The sequence below is a fragment of the Pteropus alecto genome, unplaced genomic scaffold (genome assembly GCF_000325575.1).
Source record: "Pteropus alecto unplaced genomic scaffold, ASM32557v1 scaffold987, whole genome shotgun sequence".
NCBI classification, from domain to species: Eukaryota; Metazoa; Chordata; class Mammalia; order Chiroptera; family Pteropodidae; genus Pteropus; species Pteropus alecto.
This window is the reverse complement of record NW_006439219.1, coordinates 6,305-14,412: the sequence shown is the minus strand read 5'-3', so window position 1 is coordinate 14,412 and position 8,108 is coordinate 6,305.

Here is an 8,108-nt window from a genome sequence, read left to right as displayed (position 1 = left end):
CGCTGCGCCCCCCCCGCCCCCCCCCCCGCCACGTTCTCACCGAGGCTGGTGCCCCACTTCCTGAGAGTGGCCGCCCTGTGCCCGCAGGGCCAGTCATCTTCGTGGTAGGGTTTGCATCTTTCTAATGGGTAGAGACCTTGAGCATCTTTTCATGTGCCTGCGGCCATCTGCGCGTCTTCTTGGAGAACTGTCTAATCAGATCCTTTGCCCGTCTTTAAGTGGGTTCCTTTTTTTTCCTGTTGTTGATTTGTAGGAGGTCTTTATGTATTTCGATTACCAACTTCTTATCAGACTTATGATTTGTAATTATTTTCCCCTGTTCTACAGGTTCCCCTCTTACTGTATGTTCCTTTGTGCAAAGGTTTTTAAGCTTGACATACTGCCATTTGCCTGTTTTTGCAGGAGCGGGCCAGTGTTCATGCTTGAATAAGAGCAGATTGTAAAAGGCCGAGGATGGCAGGGAATGGAGGTGGGGAAGTCATCCTTATAGGAATCTGGTGCTGCTTGTCCTCCTCTGAGGGGCAGGGCCACCTTCCCCGTCCTGCCTGTCCCCATCCCCAGCTGCCTGTCCAAGTCCCAGAAACAAACCACCTTGGGTGAGTCCATGGCAACCGGGACCATTAGGTTACGCGTAGAGTTTCTTCAAAGAGAATAACCGAGATTCAGCCCAAAGCTGCAAGGACTATTTGGATTGCTCCGTTGGTCCAGGATCCTGTGTGAGGGTGGTGTTTCGGGCGCAGAACTGTGTTAGAATCAGTCTTCAGTTTAAATATGTATAAAATGGAGAGAGTAATTTTGCTGACTTGGCAAATGGAAGCAGTAGGTGAGACGAGGCATGTGAAGGTCCTAGAACAGGATTTATCTCAAAATGAGCTTAGTAATGGGGGGTCTGGATTCTCATTTTAATGAGTGGGCAGAGCCCAGAAGGTAAATAAAAGCTCTTCTCTGCTGTCATCTCTCATTCATCTTGGGAAGAACATGGAGTGCATGTCATGAAAAGTTTTATTCTCTTCCGCCATCTGCTGGGCGATTTGAAAACAACACTGCAGTGTAGGTAATGAGAGTTTTCTCTCCACCCCTATATTTTGTGCATCGTGGAAATAACAGCCCAGTGTGTGTTGTGAACTTACTCTCTGCGGCCATCCGGCGGGCATTGTGGAAATAACACTCGCGTGTATGTAATAGTTATTCTCTGATGCTATCTCGAGGGCATGTTGAAAATAGCACGCAGGTGTACGTCATCATGAAAAATGTTCTGCCCTCATCTAGCGTGCATCTTGCGAATAACACGATTGTAAGTCATGAGATTCTTTACTGCCATCTGGCGGACATTGGGGGAATAACGTCCAAGTGTATATCAGAAAAAGTTATTCAGTGCCGTCATGGTGGGCACCTCCCGAGGAACACCTGAGTGTATGTTATCATGAAAAGTTGTTATTGTTGCCATCCAGTGTGCATCCTGGCAGTCGCAGCTGGGTGTATGTCAGCGTGAGAAGTTATTTTTTTGCTGCCGTCTTGTTTTCACCTTCGATATAGCACCTTAGTGGGTGTCTCCAGCAAACTCTTCTCCACTTCCATCTAGTGCAAACCTGGGAGAAACATCTGAGTGGCGGTGACCACAGGTTTTTTTGTGCTGCCATCTAGTGTGCAAATTGGGAATAGTACCAAATAGACATCACCATGACAAGGTTCTCCATCTGCCATGTAGTGTGCATCTTGGGAGAAACACGTGAGTGGAGATCACCTGGAAATCTCTCTCCAAAGCCTTCTGAGCGAACAAAGAATATGTCAGACCCCAACCCAGGCCCCTGGTGCAGTCCTATGAGCCCTGGAAGCTGCCCCTGGAATGTGGAGTCCTCGAGGTGAAACTTGGCCAAAGCTTGGCATGCCCTGAATCCAGTGACTTCTCACCTGCCTCTTACCTCTGCCTGCGTTATGCCACCCTCGTCTCTTGGCTCCCTCCCTTCCCTGGGCAGATTTTTAACTAATAGTATGCTTAGGGAGCCTCCATAAGTCACCACATGTGGGGGGAGTGGCGCGTACAGCAAAGAAATAGTTTGCATGAAGAGACAGCTCAGGAGGACCAGACCAATGGGAACCGGGGTCCGAGAGCAAAAAGCTTAGGTATAAAAAGACCATAGAAAAGCCTGCAGGATCCGGGCTGCAGTCCCCAAGGAGAGCTTGGGAGGCAGGGTGTGTTGGGATCCCAGACTGTGGCCTGGGGATTGGGGTTGAAGGGTCCTTGGGGACTCCAATCCAGGTGCACCATTTGCAAGAGGCACTGAACACCGGGATTCTAGGGCAGCTCGGGTAGAACAGCCACTTCCATGCACAGCTATGGTGACTGGACCTGTGTGGAGGGCTGGGGATAGAGTTTGTCAGCTTTCCTCCGGCATAAGGTGTCTTTTCCGAGGCTGGGGCCATTCTCAGGTTCAGAAGGAACTTCAGGATCTAGAAGACCTGGGAAAACAGTGAACATTCAGCCAAGGCTACTCCCAGAAGAACCCAAACCCATGGCAGTCAGTGAACATGGGCTGGCAGCAGCTAAACACCTCACACGCTACATTTTCTGCCCCTTTTAGTCACCGTACGAGCATCTGCCTCATTCTCCATTAATATCCGACTAGATTCAACGTATGTTGTTTGTATTCACGTCCTCACTCTCTGACGAGTCTGAGCTCCTGCTCGTGGTCAATCCTTCCCCCCTCTCTCCTCTGCCTTCCCCCCTATTTCTCCTTCACGCTGTTATTTTCCGTCCAGACAGTAGACGGACACTCACGTCGTGAGCCTTCAGCCTGTTCTCCTCCATCAGCAGCTTCGCGCTCTTCATCCCTCTTTCTGCCTTCTTCCCGTTAAGGTGAGCTCCTCCTCCCACCTCAGCACCTTCTGGAACACATTTTAAGAATCGCAGAAAGCAATTACAACCCCTTCTAAAGAGCCATTTCCCAGGTCAATTTCTGCCCCCCAAGGAAACATCCATGACCATCATAGATGAAAACCAAATGAATGCCATGGGAATCAATTATTTTTCTCCACTAAGGTGTAAAATATTTTTGAAAATTTGATGCTGTACCGTAACTAATTGTACTTCTCATAGCTCTAATTTCCTTTTAACTCTGTTTTACATAGTTGTAAAAAATTTTTTGTGAAAACGTTTTCATGATTCTGACTCTGGTCCCAGTTCTTTTAATATATCTTTACATCGCTATTTAATATACTCGCTACCGCTTCTGATCAGAAAAAAAATCTTGGAAATGTCTTCATTACAGCATCGTGTTCGGCCGAAGTTGCCGATGTGCGAGCAAGCCATAAGAGGTGCAGCTTCCCAGGAAGCACATTCCGTTGATCCGTCTTCTGAATATTCTTTACTATGCTGAAGGACGGACATCAGTGAGCAGTCTCCCTACATCATCCTTGCACGTCCTCGGACAGGAAGGCCCGATCACAGCTGAGAAGCGAGTGGAGTCTAAGTTTCAATGGCTGAGAAACCTCACATCCTACAGGACGGAAGCATCTTTCCGGTTTTCGTTACTTAAGACTGTGGCAGAAAGGTACGCAGAGGTAGCACCGTCAGTCCTTATTTTTTTCTTTTTTCGTAAGTCTTGTCTCAGAATATTCCTGGAAGAATGACATTTTGAAGAAGCCACTGCTAGGAGCAGCTTCCATCACGGGCCAGGCTGCTGGGCGCCTGGCTGTCCTCTTCCGCGGCTTCATCCGGAGGCCGATTACTGTTCACATGCTGCGAGGTTGGTTGCCTTTAGGTGGTGGCCTTTCAGCATTGAGACCAGGCCATTAAGGTTGTAGACATTCAAGCAAAGGTCATCTGTTCTAATTTCTTTGTTGGAAGTATAAGAGAAAACCTAACCACCTTTCATAACGAGATAGTGAAAAATTCCCACTTTTTCATTCTCTTTTCTAGCACCGTTGTCTCGACACCGATTTGTTTCATGCTTCTTATTTCTGACAAAGAAAAGTAGTGACGTGGAGTCTGAGGATCGGGATAAATAGCCGCTAGTTACCAAGAAGGTTTTGCGTTGTAGTTTGTGTCTTAGACCGAGTCTTGATGTTCTGTCTCCATAATCTACTTTTGTTAACCTATGTACACAATTCTGCTAAGCGTTCAACCATAAAAGCTTTTATTTTTTTCCAAAGTCGGTCAGGAAGGATGTCTCTGACACCTGCGGCTGAACAAACTCCGTCCCATTGGCTCCTCGGCCGGGGGAAGGTCGGGGACAGACTGGTTGTCCTCGTGCCGGAGTTTTCCTCCCAGGCACGCAGCCCGCACAACGTGGGTCTAATCCGCGCCTTCTCGCCATTAGCTACCGGCCGCTTGGCCTCGAGAAGGCGCAAGGTACGGGAATTGGAGGGCGGGGCCACTGTGAGGTTGCGGGTGGTTTTGAGAGCCGGTGAGGAGGCACCAAGGGATTGTTCCTGGGGCGATTCGCCAATCAAAGTGGAGTTGGGTTGGCCTTACTCCAGACCTGGTCCTCTGGATGCTCGAGGCGGAGTCTCCACCCTGTGTGGACCACCGTGCGACCCCCACGTGAGCATGCGTGCCCCCCCCACATGATCTAGTGTGATCTAGTGTGAGCCCACATCGTGTCTGCTCTGCCTTTTCAGACAGCCGGAAGGAGCTTCGTGAGGCTTCCACGGCCGCCATTGTGTGAGGCAGTCCCTGTATCTCAGCAGCCCCTGGGAGCTGCACCCCAGGAGCCCCTGAAAAGAAAAAGTGAGAAGTGTCCCAATTCGAAATGTCCCAAATCTGAACAGGAGAGGACATGGCTCGGGCTGGGAAATTCTCTCTCTTTTTTTAGTTCTGTGGTGTAGCATTGTGAGAGTGAGGAGCACTGAACATGCGTGTATCTGTTTTTTGCTTCTCGTTCTAGAGGAACTAAAGCTCTATGGTCTATTAGTCTACATGTAACAAGAAATTACTTCTATGCTAATTCCAGCCTGCATCTCCCCCAGGCCAACAGCTCCTTCCACGGACGTGCTAATTGTCTGGATAGTTCTGCCTGAACGAAGGGGTTTGAAGATCTTGTAGTCTTCCTCAGGTCCCGCCTCTTCCCCCGTGCTTAAGATGGATTTGAGAAAACTACAAAACTTCCATCTTGTTATGGTGGCAGGAAAATTAATGGCTGGGTTACTGCTAGCTCCTGGAAACTTCTGTAGCTGAGATATGGTCTTCCACTGGCAGAAATAAACATTATTTTCGTTTACCCTGTCAGCCTTCTTGATCTATTTCTATGGTCTTTGGTAGAATTTAGAAGTGCCGCGAGTCCTTTTCCTCTCATCTATAGCGGAGAGATCACGGTCTTCCACTGGAAGAAATAAACATTACTTTTGTTTACCCTGTCAGCCTGCTTGATCTATTTCTGTGGGCTTCGGTAGAATTTAGAATCGCTGCCAGTCCTTTTCCTCTCATCTATACTTAGACTGTCATGAAAAAGTATTTGTGAAGCTATAACCTGTGTCCCCGGAAAGGTTCTCATCTTATTCTGCGAGAAAGAATTCCAGGGTGAGATGAACAGCTGGAGTTCTTGTGGGTCCCGTGACCAGATTCTTGCTTAATTCCACAAGAAAGAATCCAAAGGCAAGATGAACAGCAAGCAGGAAAGCACGAGTTTTATTAATGTTAAAGTACTCACCTGAGGAGGTGGAGTGCAGGCTGAACTTGAGAGAGGAAGAGGGAGGGAGGGGTGGGGAGAGAGAGGGAGAGAGGGAGAGACAGCTGGAGTTCTTGTGGGTCCCGTGACCAGATTCTTGCTTAATTCCACAAGAAAGAATCCAAAGGCAAGATGAACAGCAAGCAGGAAAGCACGAGTTTTATTAATGTTACAGTACTCACCTGAGGAGGTGGAGTGCAGGCTGAACTTGAGAGAGGAAGAGGGAGGGAGGGGTGGGGAGAGAGAGGGAGAGAGGGAGAGGGGGAAAGTCCCGTCAAGATGGCTTGTTATGAGCTTTTTGTTCTCCCTGGAGGGAGACCTTGGAAAATTGTGGTGCCGACTTGGCCTTGTTGTCTCCTCCCAGTAGGTGGGGACCTTAGTTTTCTGCCTTTTCTTTCTGATTTTTCCAGAACTGTGTTAGTGTCAGGTGCACAATGGGAGCTGCAGTGTATGCAATGCGGATGAGATGATAATGATATTAGAATCAGCCTCAAGTTTTGCTTTGGCCAAAGATGGCACCTAGGCTGGAAAAGACCGGTTTTGACTTATTACCTCTGCAAGGGTAAATCGGGGAGGTCTGAAGAAAGGAAAAATTTCCAGAGTCATATCCTGGAGGGGGAGGCAATGTCCCTGCACTACCTGTTCAGCCCCTCACTTGGACTTAGCAACTCCTCGTTTTGTTTATTGAAACTTTTCTTCCAGAGATGGTCATTTTTTTCTGTATCTGTCTTTTTGTCATTTGACATAACAAGGAAATACCATAAAAATAGAAGGCCTTGAGCTTCTTTGGTTAAGCTGTAAAAAGGCTTATTGCTTTGAGTCACTATTAAAATCCTACCATTAATGGTCCGACTGGATTCTTTGAATTGGAAAAACTCTCAATCGGAGAACGTTTTATAGATCTCTCATGACAAGCGGCCATTTAAGACATCAGAGTGTTCTCTACAATTATTAGTAATTCTGTTCATGTTTTGATCTCTTTTTGTGAAACTGTGTTGTGTTTGTCTGTATAACATGTGGTAGACTGTTTTTTTCTCCGACTCCTATTACTAGTTTGTAATATTTGATCGGTTTAAAGGAATTGAATGCTGATATAAATTAAGAAAGAAAATATAATCAAACCTAAATGTGTTTCAGGATCATATGATCAGAGAAAATATTTGATGATAAAGGTGGCTTAAGTATGATTGGATTACGTAGACATGTCTTTGCAAGTTATTAACATAAACTATATATGTTTTAGCTGGGTCTACAAAAATAAGTTTATGTTAGTTATTTTACAAAGAAAAATCGATATCATTTTTATCTTGAAAAATTAAGAAAAAAAATCAAGATGATACTCTCATAGAGACTTTTCAATTCATTTTCTGCCACCACGTAGTGTGCATCTTGGGTATAACATTAGAGTACAACTAAGAAAAAGGCATTTTCTGCTGCCATCTGGTGGACGTTTTTGGAATAACATCCAGGTGTATATCCTCAGAAGAAGTTATTTAGTGCTGTCATCCTGGGCATCCTTGAGTAACACAGGAATGTATGTTATCATGAAGAGTTATTATTTGTTGCCAACCAGTGTGTATCCTGGGAATAACTGATGAGTGCATGTCATCATGAAGTTATTTTTTTGCTGGCCCGTCCTGGGATGCGAGAACGCCCACTCAGACGTTCGGTACAGCCGCGAACCCGCCAAGACCCCTGGTGCCCTGGCGCGGATGGCGCACCCAAGGGCCACCGTCTCCGACACACGCTGGGAGTGCGCTCGCACCCCCGGGACGCGGGACCGGCCACTGCCCCAGCCCCGCCTGAGGCCTCAAGTCTTTGCCGGCACGCTTCTCCCTGCCCTTCAAACTTGACAGCCAGGTGCCCTCGGACCAGGCGCGAGGCCACCCCGCAAAGGCGGGATGGGAAGCGGGACCGACCAGCCGCGACAGAGAGGCTGAGACACACGAGATCGCGCGCGCGTGCGCGGCAAGAGCCCTCTCGCTCGCGATAGGCCGCAGTGAAGGGCGCCACACACACACACACACACGCACACACGCACGCACACACACACACGCGCACCGCGTGCGCGAGAGAGCGAGAGCACACTAGTGCAGAGCTGAATGAAACAATTTAGAAAATTTTATGTAACAGTCCAAAGTAAATCTCTTTGAATACTTGTTTAGCATATATAGTATCATTCTTCAGGGAAAAAGCCTATGAAAATCACTTCATATAGTTGAAGGTTGCATTTTTAAAATCTATGCTTCCAGTATGAGCTTATTTTTTAAGTTTAGTGCCATCACTCACATATTTCCAAACTAGATCAGAGCAGCAGAGAATAAAACCTGCTTATTTTGACTTTCATCTACTTGTTTTATTTGTACTCTTAGCTGTAGCTTGGATTCAAATTTTGTCAAATAGATACAAAGTTTCTGTAAGTATATATTAAGAATTGTGTTA